Source organism: Homalodisca vitripennis, chromosome 3, assembly GCF_021130785.1.
Source record: "Homalodisca vitripennis isolate AUS2020 chromosome 3, UT_GWSS_2.1, whole genome shotgun sequence".
NCBI lineage: Eukaryota > Metazoa > Arthropoda > Insecta > Hemiptera > Cicadellidae > Homalodisca > Homalodisca vitripennis.
In genome coordinates, this window is record NC_060209.1 from 159,106,597 (window position 1) to 159,121,131 (window position 14,535).

Here is a 14,535-nt window from a genome sequence, read left to right on the forward strand (position 1 = left end):
ACAATGTCATTGTTATTTAAACTAATGTCACTGTTTACCACAGCGATAACATCTGTAAGATCCTGATCCAGATGGCTTATTCCTACATTTTATTGGATAAAGTTTCTAAAATCCGATTAAAAATTCTGTTACTTTTAAAGGCAAATAGTTTTTGTCATTAGCGATTTAAGTACCTAAAATAATTACAAAAATAAATACCCCAAAGCAGGCCTCATTTGACTGCGCAGATGTTGAGTAACTGTTTGCTTAAGATTTATAGCGAAAGTAAGAAGAGTGATCTCATATGATTTGGTGATGATAACTACTAAAATTCCATAGATACCACCTACAAATTCTATGTCTTTGTAATGTAGACAATCTACGTAGCAGAATCTTGTATCTGTCCAATGTTTGCCGCCCTCTATATTTTTTAACTTCGAGTCATAAAATGTGTATCGGTTTTACTTGAAACTCAATCTTATTAGAGAATTTCTAACTTTCAAAACTCATCTTAAAAAACTAACAATCAAGGTCGTTCGAGGGGGTCTGTTTCCTAATACCTAACAACGGTTAGTAGTATGAAACTAGGGACCGAAAAATCTATTTAATTACATTTATTTTATCAGCAACTGCACAGTGTACTTTCATATTGTAAATAATCAATCTGAATACCATGAATAATATGTACTTATTCAAAACATTTTTCATGTGTCATAAAACATTTATTTTCCCTACAAGAAGTATAAATGTATGTGTGTTACATTTGTCCTTTTGTCAACTCGAACATTTTGACATATATTTCTGATTGCCTTTTCGGTCTCTTTTATACTCAGAACCAACTAGAATCTTATAAACCTTGAGTAAGTTGAATGCTTAATCATTTTTTCTAAGTTTTAGTGACTTACAACTATCTCTTCTTCTGCTTATCTATAGGAAACACTTATATTTATAGTTTGAATAGCACTAAAAATATACACTACAATGTATTAAAATGCTTGATAAACCTTAAATATTTGAACAGTATTTCTTACAGTAAATTTTATGTTAGAAATAATTTTAATGATAAAAACAAAGCTACAACGGTGCAAGATTCATTAAAGTTACGCAACCTTTTCAGGAAGAGAATGATGGGTTTTAAGCGCTCGAAACACGCTCTAAACCAACTGTGACGTCGGGGCCCATGTTCCCGCCGTCTGGAAGTACTGGAGGGGGAGGTCAGCAAGGTGAGCGCCCGAGGCGGTGTGTACGTGAGAGGACTCCGGCGCGAGCGGACGTCCGAGCTCCCTGAGGGCCGATCTAGTGTAGGGCTTAGCCTAGTGATGGTCGTGAACGCGTGGTGTCCATGGTTCGGAAGTGTTGTCGTTTGAATAAAGTTGCTGTAATCTGAGCTGCGTTTGGTTCCTGAGTACACCCCCTTCGCCCCAGCTGAGCAGGAGGCGTGACAAATTGGTGGAGGCAGCCGGGTATCCTGAGGTGATCCAGAACCAAAGACGGATTAAACGATCCCAGGTTAGTAATATAATATTTAATAGTAATATAATATAATAGTGAATATTTCTTTTTAAAATTCGGATTGTTTTTTTTAAGTAAATTGATAAAGTTGAAAAAAAATGTAGATTGAAAGAACAAGAGAGAAAGTTAGTTTTTGATCCAAATAATTGTAGTTACCTTTTGAAAGCAAAGTGTAATTTGGAGTAAATAATTTTATTTGTTTTCTCGTAGCTTGTAAGCCGAACATAATTTTGTAGTTGTTGTAAGAGTAGCCTACTTAGCAGCCACAGTGCGTCGAACCAAGGTACCGGTAAGGGAGGCAACCTACCCGTGATGTAAACAAAGCTGTTTTCTTTTTATTGGTGAATAGAATAATTTTGAGAAATAGTTTGTGTTTTTATAAAGTGGTAAAAAAACAAAAAAAAACAAAAAAAAAACAAAAACCTGTCCATGGGTAGGCCAGGTCAAACCCAATTGGTACGACGACTGTCGCGGCAATTGAAATGTTGTTGGTGTTTTTGAATAACCCTTTTTTCAGGGGAATATGTATATTTAAATTGTTGATTTGATTTGGATTGTGATTGTGATTTTGATTTTGTTTTGATTTAATTTTGTTCTGATTTGGTTTTTATTTAAATCTTAATTCGTGATAGGGTGGAGCAATCGTATGTCGTCCCCAAACATCAAGTTTAGTGTAAAAACAAGAAGTCAGTCAAGGCTGACATCAGTTAGTGAGGTTCCCGAAGACCCAGGACAACCCCAAAGAACATCTTGAGGAAGTAAGAACCGTAGCTGAAGTCGATTTAATTCCCCTACCTGGTAGTGGTCCTGACGGTGAAGAGGAAGTAGAAGCTATGGCTGAAGCCAGGGGGCCTGTTATTACTCCAGGAAAGTTCAGGGCGGAATGGAGGACAACGTGGAGGAGTATCTAGCCCAATTTGGGAGAGTGGCAAAGGCCAATGGCTGGAACGAGGATAAGATGTTGGTTATTCTCCCCTGTTACCGGAAGGGGCAGCTCTGAAATGGTACGAGAACCTAGAGCAATCTTTAGGAGCCAATATCACCTGGGAGCGGGTAAAGAATGGAATGAAGGATACTTTTCAAGCAATCGCTTGGGATGAACAGATGGGAGTTCCGACTGCGGATGCGGATGCAAGGGGAGGAGGAGCCCGTAGAATCGTATGTACAAGATGTGTTAAATTTGTGTTCAAAAGTGGACCCCGGAATGAACGAGAGAAACTAAGATCAAACATGTTTTTAAGAGGATTAAGGCCATCTCTATTGGAGAAAGTGATGGTGATGACCCAATGACAATCTAGAAAGCCTACTGGCTAACGTAAGGAAGATCCAGACCGCACGTTTCATGGCTGGACAGCGGGTAGACCACCTACTGGCGGAAGTCTCATCAAAGGCGACAACTACAGGGAACGCCAGTCAGCCATCAAAGACTGAAAGAACACAGGAGCTAGAAAGCAAACTAGAAAACTTAACATCTGAATTTGCCAAGTTAAGCATGCGTCTTCTAGAACAGCAGGAGAAGAATCGAGATACACGAGGCCGCATGACTGAGAACAATAAGCAACAGCCAAGGGTTTCAGATCGAAGTTCCGAGGGAAAGAAGAGCACAAGATGGTGAACAGTATGGAAGGTGGAACCGAGGGAGAGCAAGAGGAGCCTACTCCACCTCGAATCGTGGAAGAACTAGTGGAACGGTCGAGTGATATGCTACCAGTGCAATAGACCCGGTCATTATGCTGTTGCCTGTCGCTCAGGAAAATCAGGGAAAACGACAGAGGGAACCACTAAATCAGGGAGCGAGTGGTTCCGCTAGAAATGAGCTCCCAACAACAGAGGATGAGGTCTTGTGCCAAGAACATGAGCGCCGAGAATGGCAATGACACATGGAGGAGATACAACCGTAATCCACGCCATGAGTATCGCCGTGGGATTTTACCAACGCTATACTCAAGGAATTCCCTCGTCCCCCGAGGCCAGATACTGTTAGGACCGTGGGAGTATTGGAAATAAAAGGAAAATTAAATCAGAGGACAATGCCAATAATATTAGATACTGGGGCCTGTGTGAGTTGTGTTGATGAGAATCTGGTAGCCAACGTGAGAGACAGGATTAAAGCAGTACAAGGAATGAATGTTAAGACAGCCACCGATGAGCCGGTACAGATTTTGGGTAGAATAGAAAATTATCTTAGAAATCAGCCACTGTGTGATATTGTTCCCAGTGTTTGTGGCCAAAGAGTGGGTGACTGTTGTATCCTGGGTAACGATTTCCACCTGAAGTTTGGTACAAAACAATAGATTTCTCGAGGAGAAGAGCCCAATTTATAATCGCCCAACGGAAGAAAAATATCTCAGTAGATTTCCTCAGCGCGGAAAAAGACGCCAAGTATTTGCGTCCACCTCCAGACCCCTCGTGGTTGAAGCACATACAGTTTGAAGAAAGACAACAGATACAGGCGAGAGTAATATGTGATGAATTCTATGAACTCCCTCCAAGAAGTCAGAGACTCCTGAAAATTAAGTACGAAGGTTTTGCTGCCCACTTTAGGAGTTATGGAACCAAAGGAAGGAATATTTAGAGAAAAATCTGTTCTAGTGCCCTACGGATTGACTCACGCCGAGCCACCTAACCAAATATTGGTGATGAATCTGGCAGATGATAAAAAGTGCCTACAAAGAGGCGAAGTGTTAGCGGAGGTATATGAAATATTGTGAACTGCGAGAAGAAACCGACCAGCGAAGTCAAGGGAGCAAGACAAGAAAAGAGCGAGCTTGAGGAGGCAAACATAGATATTAATCCGCAATTATCCCCAGAGAAAAGAAAAGCCCTACTTAAACTGCTGACAGAGTTTAGAGACCGCTTTGCCTGGAAAATAAATCTCAAATAGGACGAAAACAAACGTGTGTGAACTGGCCATTCCACTCACTGACGATGTATATGTAAAGTCTAATAGTATGTCTGCTAGAGTCCAGAGGAGTTTTAAGTGTGATAGGAGATTTCGCCCATTGGTGCTGGTGGAGTAACGACCTAAACGACAGTTAAAACCTTTATTCACTAATCAATATTTAATGTCAAAATTTTGAAAATAGCTTAAGTGAGCAAGTAACTGAAGCCTTTTCAGAAATAGAGAAATGTCAATTTAGGTATGAAGAATTACAGTGCAGAAGTAGAGAGGACCTTCGCACGTGTCGTGGATGTTGGCGTTAACATAACCAAGTTAATCGATCGATTTCAGAAGCAGGAATTCACAAACGAACAGAGAAATGATCACAAGAGTTTTTAGTTTGTTTACAGGTGAGCGCGCACCATACAGTACGTCAGTTACAATTGTTACAACTTGTTACACGCCTAGAGATATTGAGTCAATGTCGAGAGGGGAAGATCCCGAATTCTATAATAACTGTAGATAAGCTAAGAGAGGATTTAACAAAATTAACAGTTGCATTAAAAGCGGACAGCTATGACCTAGCGATACCAGTGGAGGAAGTGTCTAAAATACCTTAAGTTAGAAATAGCTGAATTGTGTAATTTTCTGGTAACTCAATCTTAATAAATTTGCAGATTCCAATCAAGAAACTTACGTCCCAATGGAGATTGTATACCCCCTTTAATAATACCTTTTGCGTGGAATAACCAGACTTGTACCATTAAGCAGGAAACGTCATTTTTGGTCAACAGTGAAGACAGTATGGTAGTGATACAGGGAGCAGCCTTGCAGCACTTGTCAGCCGAATATTAATCCACTATGCTATGTCCCTAGATACGCCGGTGATGCTGTGTCCGGATCACGTTGCCCTAGAAAAAACATTTATGGGTGGCGACCATACAAGAGCTGAGCTCACTATGTGTATTTTTCATGTGTGTCAGGTGACGTGCCACTTATCACCCAGGATAGACGACTTCACCTATGTACTAACCCATATTGTTGAGCATTTAGAGTTTGTGTGCAGATACACTTCGAACACTACAGTTAAGATAACAGAGCTTAAGAGCCTGGGTGCACTACACGTGAGAGTGCCGTGTGATTGTAGCTTAGTCGCTGACTCCCACATTTTGGTTTCAGAAAGCTATCCGTGTAGACAGGAAGCGGATAAGTTAGCTGTGGCACACATACTTCCAGATTCGTGGTCAAAATTAAAAACTTTGAAAATCACCTCTAAAATTAATCATGTTTCCAGCACTTTCGAGACACTAGACGAAATGCTTAGACAACGAATGGACTAGTCAAGCTGCCGCACTGGAATTTATCTTTTTCAGAACATAGAAAGTTAGAGAGCCCGACGCTTAAGGTTTTGTCATGGAGAGGGACATGTATACATCACTGTCAGCCGTGCTGCACTCCATTTATTTTTGTTTACTAACCATAATTGTTGTGAGAAATCCCCATCTAGTAGGCTTAGGTATAGGAGCATTTGTGAGAGCAGAAAATGAAATATTCTCCCCGAATCAGGAACAATTTATTGTGGATTTATTTTGTGGCATTATAATAATATTGGTTCTGAATTGGTTGTCGGTACGTCGTGGGATTATGGGGTAAACTGGAGATCCAAGGTATCGAGACGAAAAGGCGACGACATAGCGATGACCGCCAAAACGTGACGTCAGAGACGATGGCTTGCCAAAGAACTTACCTATCACGGAGGTCGATGGAAAGGAGCTGAGAATCACTCTTAATTGGTGGGACCAAGTTCGTGATCAGGTATAAAGGATACCAGGTAATCGTTGTAACCATAGGTAAACTTCGAGGTAAACTGTATAACTGTGAACGTTATAGTGTATGATTAATAAAATGTATAAAATATATTATTTCAGAGGAGATTATTGTTATCATTAATTCGTAAAACATGTAAGTCCAGTGTGTGAATGAAAATGTGGGGAGTGTGAAAGTTTGAAAAAAACCGAGTGGCCACTCAGAGTGAATGTGAGTGAATGTGAGTATTAGCTAATATAAGAGTTTATATTCCCAAAACTGTTTATTATGATTGACTAGGTGAAATACATGTTCTGTTTTCAGCGGGTACGTATACATACGCCAATATCAGCGTGGAAGTTGATTTTGACTAATAATAATTAAATTGTAAACTCGTAATTATTCTGTAAATACAGGGGGACCCTTGAAATAGTTTTAGAATTCCTAGATTAGGTTAAGACTTAATGTTTAAGAGGATTGGTACGTCGCAATGACATAAATAATTTTGTTAGTAAAATATAATTGCCTATTGTATTATAACATTTAATAATAATTTATGTTGTTCTTCCAGTTGTCATTAACGTAATTATGAATTAACCGTTGACAAGTTAGTTTCTAAGATTGTAACACCGTATACGAAACCAAATGTTGTATATTGGTTATGCTAACCAATGTTAAGAACTAAGTAATTACTTTTGTAATTTGTTTGTAATTTTGGGGAATAAAAAATAATCAAGTATTTAACTTGTCAATGCATACAAAGTAACTTATACGTTGTTCGGGTATAGTTAGCTATTAACATATTCTTGTGTGGTATTGAGGTAGTTATGTTAAAAGGTAGTTTAGATGTATGTAAAGAATAAAATTTAAGAGATAAGAGCTTTGTTGAAAAACGAAGTCATTTCATGCTAAGTCTTAGAGCACCGGTGGGAAGTCCAGTAGCTCAGAGCCAGGCCGGTGACCCGAGAGGTCAGGTGACCAGAGTGACCAGAGAGGCCGGACGGCTACTGCTGACCACAGCTACTTTTGTCACGTAGACACTGCGCTGCCGCTGAGCAACCACTTCAGTTACAAAACTTTTGTACCACCTCTTGCACTGTAAATATCTGTATCCTTGTAGTACATGGTTACGCTTATAATGTCCCTACTGTAGTTTGTTTCACTTGTCTATGTTAATGAGTAGGAAGATGTCAAATATCTAGAATAACCTTGTCGTGGACTTTTAGTTACAATTATTTTAGTTTGGGTCCCTATAATAACATCCACTTTGTAAGGTTATTATCTATAAAAAAAGGTGTTTTTGCAATAGTAAGTGATAGTATGGGTAGATAATAAGGATTAATGTACTAGTTTAGTAATTTGGTAAATAGTTCTAATAATAATATTATCATGTTTGAATTGGAATAATCGTCATTGTACTAGATCATAAGAAAGGGCAATATAGAGGGATTAATATATTTTGTTTTGTATGACTCGCACAGAACAGCTGAATGGTTCCGGAATGTGTCATGAACTCATTTATTCATATACAATTATAATTTCTAGCTTCAAGTAATTATAAAGACATGTAAAGTTGATTAATGTATTTTTAATATAAAATGTCGAATATACCTACACGTAAGGATATATGTATAATATAAGGGAATGGACACCACCGCGGTATTTAAGAGTAAGTTTTTAGGAACTAATGTTTCTGTCAAATAAATGCGATTACACCAAATAGCAAAACATTGCTAACTAGAGTAGGTAGATAGGCTCTCGTAGGACAACATGTTTTTGTAGAAGGCAAACCTTTGTGAGGAACGATTCATTGCCTGTTGCTGGGAATAACATTAAAATTAATAAACTTTCCCTGGAAATGTATTAGTGAAGCGGTACCAATGGGAGCGAACGACTGAGGGCTCGTGATCGGCCGTCCCAACTTCAGAGACTTTATGTGTGATCGGGCCGTCCCAACGGCAGAGACTTTATGTGCCAGTGTAAATGACTGTCCCTGAGAAGTGGCTGCCGCAGTGTCGTTTTGTTCCCCATGTGTTTCCTCCACATCTAAAGACAAATATTGACTGTTGGAGAACCCCGACCGCTAACCACACTGTTAGCGATACGCGGCGAAAACGTGAGGGTAGACGCCATGGTAACTTGTGCACGTGACCCAGCCGCCCAGCTGAACACAACCAAGGGACCCAGCTGCCAGGGCCTGGAAGAATGAAGAAGACGAACTCCTCCTAGAGGGCCATCCACCCCAACAACCACCCTTAATTTTGACTGGGGGTGTGTGACGTCGGGGCCCATGTTCCCCGCCGTCTGGAAGTACTGGAGGGGGAGGTCAGCAAGGTGAGCGCCCGAGGCGGTGTTGTACGTGAGAGGACTCCGGCGCGAGCGGACGTCCGAGCTCCCTGAGGGCCGATCTAGTGTAGGGCTTAGCCTAGTGATGGTCGTGACGCGTGGTGTCCATGGTTCGGAAGTGTTGTCGTTTGAATAAAGTTGCTGTAATCTGAGCTGCGTTTGGTTCCTGAGTACACCCCCCTTCGCCCCAGCTGAGCAGGAGGCGTGACACAACATATCTTTGAAAGTTAATAGACGACAATAGTAAAATTTATAAATTTAAATATTAATCGGATGTCCTCTAAGAAGTAAATTTATTGTTAACCGTGCTAGTTCTCTCAGGTTTGAAATGGTAAATTAGACCATAAAAATTTGATGTAAACTTAATTATTTACCTTAATATATATATATATATATATATATATATATAATATAAATATAATAATATATATATATATATATATATATATAAAATATAATAATATATATATATATATATATATATCACATGTTTATAGCTAGAGACGCTTACAACCAACACGGTGACGCTGTAGATAGATGTTTAATAAATGTCAGATACTGAGATAACGAACGACTGACATTCGGCTAAAAACCGCGGCTTTCATTATCGTAACACACACTCATGACAATAAAGTGTGTACTAGTAATGAGTTTAGTGCTACAAATAAATTTGTAATAATCAAAAACATTTTGTGAAAATTTTACTATAATTGCTTTTAAATAATTGATATCAATGATCTACAATAATTTGATGATACAGTAATGAGTTTTGTGAGATATCAATGATCTACAATAATTTGATTATACAGTAAGAGATTTGTGCAGGTTTAATATTTCAATTAACTACAATCATGATAGGGAAATCCGAAAAACGCGTGCTAAGGTATGTATTGAGGATTTAAAGCTGAGTAGACATTTCCGGTTCGTTAAGGTATAACCGGAAAGCCAGACAGAATAAACCGCAAATTGCTTCCTAATTTTTATAATGCGTTCAAGATCAATAGTGAATCTATCACGAACCGAGCGAATCCTATATTAAATTTAACTGGGATCGTTATTTTTCAAAGAGATTTTTAATTAAGACGTGGGGAAGGAAACTAAAAGGATACAACTATATTGTACTATGCAGCAATATTACCGATTCACTGTATACTTATTTTATAAATAGTGTTGATCTACATTTAAATATCGGAGATAATGTCGTGAGATGGGTTGGAAAAGTTTAAAGATATTCAATATCATGGGTTGCCATTATCTACCTCGATCGAGGTCATAATATCCCTCTACTTCCTCCAGACTTCTCTTATTTCAAACATAATACCCAAGTTTATACCGTCAGTATCAACCAAACATTGGCTTCATTCACTTTATAATATTAAATTCATACTACCAGTTTTGGTACATCGCCATACTTCTTTTTTGATTTAATAAAAATAATTCTTCAGTTTTAAGAAAGTTAAGCCAAGCGTATGTTGTTTTAAAAGAAATAATTAATTATTAAAGAATACTTATTTGTTTCTGTGAAATACTTCGAAAATATTTTCACAGAAGTTCTGTTAAAACAAATAAATCTTGCTCACAAAGACCTTTCGTTCTGTCTGAGGATGCAATGTATCACTGGCCTTTATCTCGACTCTTTCCAATACTTTTCCTCTTAAACTTTATTCCATCCACTTTAAAAATAGTGAAAACAAATATAAATGTTGAGATGGTGCATTGTTCTCTATCACTAGAAATTTTCACTTATTTGCTAAACTTGACATATGAAACAATAAATGTTGAGACGTTTAATAAATTTAACACTCTTAAAGTAGTTACCAATGGAATAAATCAAAACATATTGTATAAAGTATGAATATATGCACATTTATTTTCTTCTTCACAGGAAAATACTTGAAATGACAAGTAAAAAATGTTGCATATTCATTACATTCCTAATCTAACCATTTTAAGAAGTTTAATTAAAATTAACAATGAAATATTGTTGGTATTACACATGATTGTAATAGACCATACAAAATAACCAATTCCCGAATTTACTGCATATTACAATAGGAAATTGGCACCGGAGTTACAACAGATGAAACTAAAATAATTTAACATGTATTGATTAGTACAAAGCACCGAATATACTGAATATTACAGTAAGAAATTGACATCGGAATTACACCAGAATTACACTAAAATAATGAAATAGCTGTTCATTAGTACAAATCGCCAAATTTTCCGACTAGTACAGTAGGGAATTTACTCTGAAAATGCACCATATTAAACTAAAAAAATGAATAGGAAAAAAACAATGTTTTTGCTAAGAGAATTTAACCTCGTAGAATTATTTTAAATCATGAATTGCGATTATTTTCATAGAGCAAGCACCAAGGTAGGAACGAATGGATTAATGTCTATAGTTTGGACCAGTAAGCGAAACAGGGACGTTTCCCTGAAATAGATAAAAATGGCATTAAGACTTATTAGAAGAGATTCCTTCCTTGCTACTGAATCGATTAAATTAAGTAAGACATAACAGACCCTTTTGTTTGTAGCGCCTAGTGGATCCACTTTATATTGTTTTCCTTTAGAGACCAAATAAAAAAGTTTCGGAAAGTTCCCAGTTACTTTCAGTGTTACTAAGCCAGAGTTAGTGACTGCAGTATTATTGACAGGAATTCCCCTAAAATATATTTTACGGCATAATTGAAAGTTAGAAATATTTGAGGAGCCAGCGGGTCTATTAGGTCAATCTTATCCTTGATTTCCGGATAATTAAGATTAATCTAGTGTACCAATGTAGTAAATGTATACATTTATATAGAGTTCGGTGGCTGTTTGAAACGCTGCCAGTTAAAAATTGAAGACTGAAGACGATTCAAAAACTAGAAATCGTATTAGCATAAAAGCAAATTTTAACTTTTCTTATAATATTTTACCGTTTTATGAGGCTAAGTACTCGTATAAAGGAATTCACTTAAGGAGTTGCATTTTTATTATATTTTTGTTGGAAAACATTCTTTAATCTCATTTAATACACTTTTATGCTATGAATAGATTATGAATGTGATGTTGACTACTGTGGCTTTGATCATTTTGACAATCTAGTTTTAAATAATGTCAACGTGTATACCTGTAAAGTGTTATAGCAAATATTTTACATGAAGTGCTAAATAACAATTCATTAGGATCCTGGAAGTAATAGTCTGATTTAAAGGTTATCAGTAGTCTCCTCGAAGAAAATAAAAATAAGGATTGGTAAATACAAACTGACAGATTGACAAAAAAATTCAATTAACGTCAATATGATGCGAATTTGGGCTTTACTTGCAGAATTTTATTGAAATATTTTTAAATATGATAAAAAATAAAACAACTTTTTGACAATTTTTATTTTTGATATTTTTATGTACAGTTAATATGAAAAGTTGAGTAAGGACTCAGCGTATCCGTAATGTTAATTTACTCGAAATGGGCTTTTGTTTAAGATGGAAGGCTTATTTTTTAGTTTTAAATTATATTTGCCTGTATACATTATCTTTTATTTCAACGAATTTTCTATATTTCTAATGACGTAATCAAGAACTTCAATAAAATTACACTTTACACTCATCTTTGTAAACGTAATATTATTGACGTGGGTAACAAGAAATATGTGTTTAGAATTCGAAATATGGTTGTAGTTTCCTTTTATCGATACTAAATTAGGCTACAGGTGATTTTATGTGATTCGGACGTCATCCCATGTATTTTGTAGGACAGGTTACTATTAATCCGCACTATGTATTAATCCTATTAGGATAATAGGAGACATTAAAGGCAACCGCAGAAACCGTAAACAGAAACCAACGTGTGGTCGCAGTGGTTTGAGTAGATAATATGCTGGTCTCTGATGCATTAATCGGATACATTTTCCCTGCACTCCCTTCACATTATGGACCCACAATTGGATGTACAGACCATGACTGTATTTCGTGAGCTGCTGATGCTGCTAATTTACATGATGCTATGAAAATTGTATAGCACGTTAATTTCGGGAGACGAGAATATAATTCAATGTTCTTGTGTTCTACTCTGCTGTGTAAACCGAATATTACGAAATTGCATGAAAAAATTATGCTTTAGTGTATTTATATATTGTAAAAATTTTATAAGAAATAAAAATTTACATTGAAAACAAAAATAAATCCATTACTTATTAAAAATACAAGATACTCCAGAGAGTAAGGAGATCCCTATAAATATTACACTGCAGTGGAAAAATATTAGGTGTACTGAAAGAGTGGGATGTGTGTAATATTTTGTAGCCCATTATAACAGACAAATGTGTTCAATAATTTGAAACTATGTTCAATAATTTATTCTAATCGTCAAAGTAAAGGAAAGATGAGGAATCCTCTATATATTTTTTTTATATTAACGCATAACTTTTAAATTAAGAGCACTTGAAACTTCAAATATCAGGTGATATTTACGCATTACAAAATATTCAATGTTCGGAAAATATAATATAAGTATTCAATTTGATGCCCACTTATAGAATACGCGTATACCCCTATGTGGAAAAATCAAAGTTACGATGGAGTTAAAAGACTGGAATTTAGAATGGTACTATACTATGGAAGACTTTAGATATCCTAAAAATATTTTGCAGCTGACGCTTTTGGACGAAACATAAACGCAGTTGTAAAAGTAAAGATCTTATTTTATCAGGCGAAGTTACGGCTAAGAATACCTCTCTAACACTTAACCTGGGTACTAACGGCTTAAAGATGACTTCCGAACCACCACCAATGGCCGGGCAGGCGGATTGCTTGAAAGGACAGCATCGCTCAGCGGTTACCCATCAAAGCAGCAGCCACGCTCGACGTTGCTTGATCTGGTTATCTTGCGATGACCGTTGTACTAGCTAGCTAAACCATGCCATTGGCGTATTGGCATGTATTGTGGGGAATACAGATAGACATCTGTGATGTTTTCTGGTGCAAACATTATTACACAATGTAGAGCCTTATCTTAAGTCAACAGATGTACTATTTGTACAGGGGAGTTTAAAATATGAAACTTTATTGTGAGCTGAAGTTTAAGGTCAATATAAATTTTTAATATTTAAAAATAGGTCTCATTAGTATTAAATGTAGGTTCATTGTTTAAATTAAATTGGTTTGTATTTGTATTGTCTATTTAATAATCTATGAGCCATTTAAAATGTTACGATTTTATTTATATGCAAACTATTAGACTAGATTTATCGTCAAATTATTAATGATTTCAACATGATATTGAGAGATGAAAGCCACAAATAAAATATAACTTTCTTTAGATTGAGCCAGAAGGGTATTTATTTTAGTCTATGCTATATGTACTGGGCACTTTATTAGATTAATAATGCATTTATGCTACGAACATTACATTTGTGTTGTGGTAATCACATATAACGTTCCTCAAAGCAACTCAAATGAAGTTGCACATGTTGGTTTAAATCAAGTTATTCTCAAAGTCTGATATGTTAGGATCTGAATAATTATATTTTGCGCGAAACTACTGTGAACCAGTGGATTTGCATACAGTGTATAGTACTACTAATAATAATTTATGTCTATTTCAAACTCTATGATATACTCATTGAAGTAACAAAATACACTATGAGGCAAAAAAGGGGGGAAATGGTAATACTTATGGACAAATGCCGTATCTCTTTATTTTCCTTTTCATTCATTTTAGTAAATATAAATAAATTGTTATCAATTCTGATAGAACATTTTTAAGAAGAGCACAATTAAACGTGTTCTATAAAATGTAAATACTGCTAGATTTCTAAAGATTAAAAATAAGAAGTTATCTCAGTTTTCATTCATTTAAATAAAAGTTTAAATTGAATATCTTTGTAAAAGAAGACATGTTACGTCTTCCACATGATTGTGAACGGTTTATTTGTCTACGAATAAGAGAATTTAACATTTAATTCACTTTATATACAAAATTAAAATTCTTAGACAATTCCTCAGTTGTCCTGCCTTCTG

The 14,535-nt window shown here is 36.2% G+C and overlaps 1 protein-coding gene across 1 annotated transcript in view; it reads right to left on the reverse strand.

The window, feature by feature from the left end:
• Positions 1-14,535, reverse strand: part of LOC124357707 — a 73,363-nt gene that overhangs the window by 43,511 nt on the left and 15,317 nt on the right. The gene's annotated exons all lie outside the window — the stretch shown is intronic.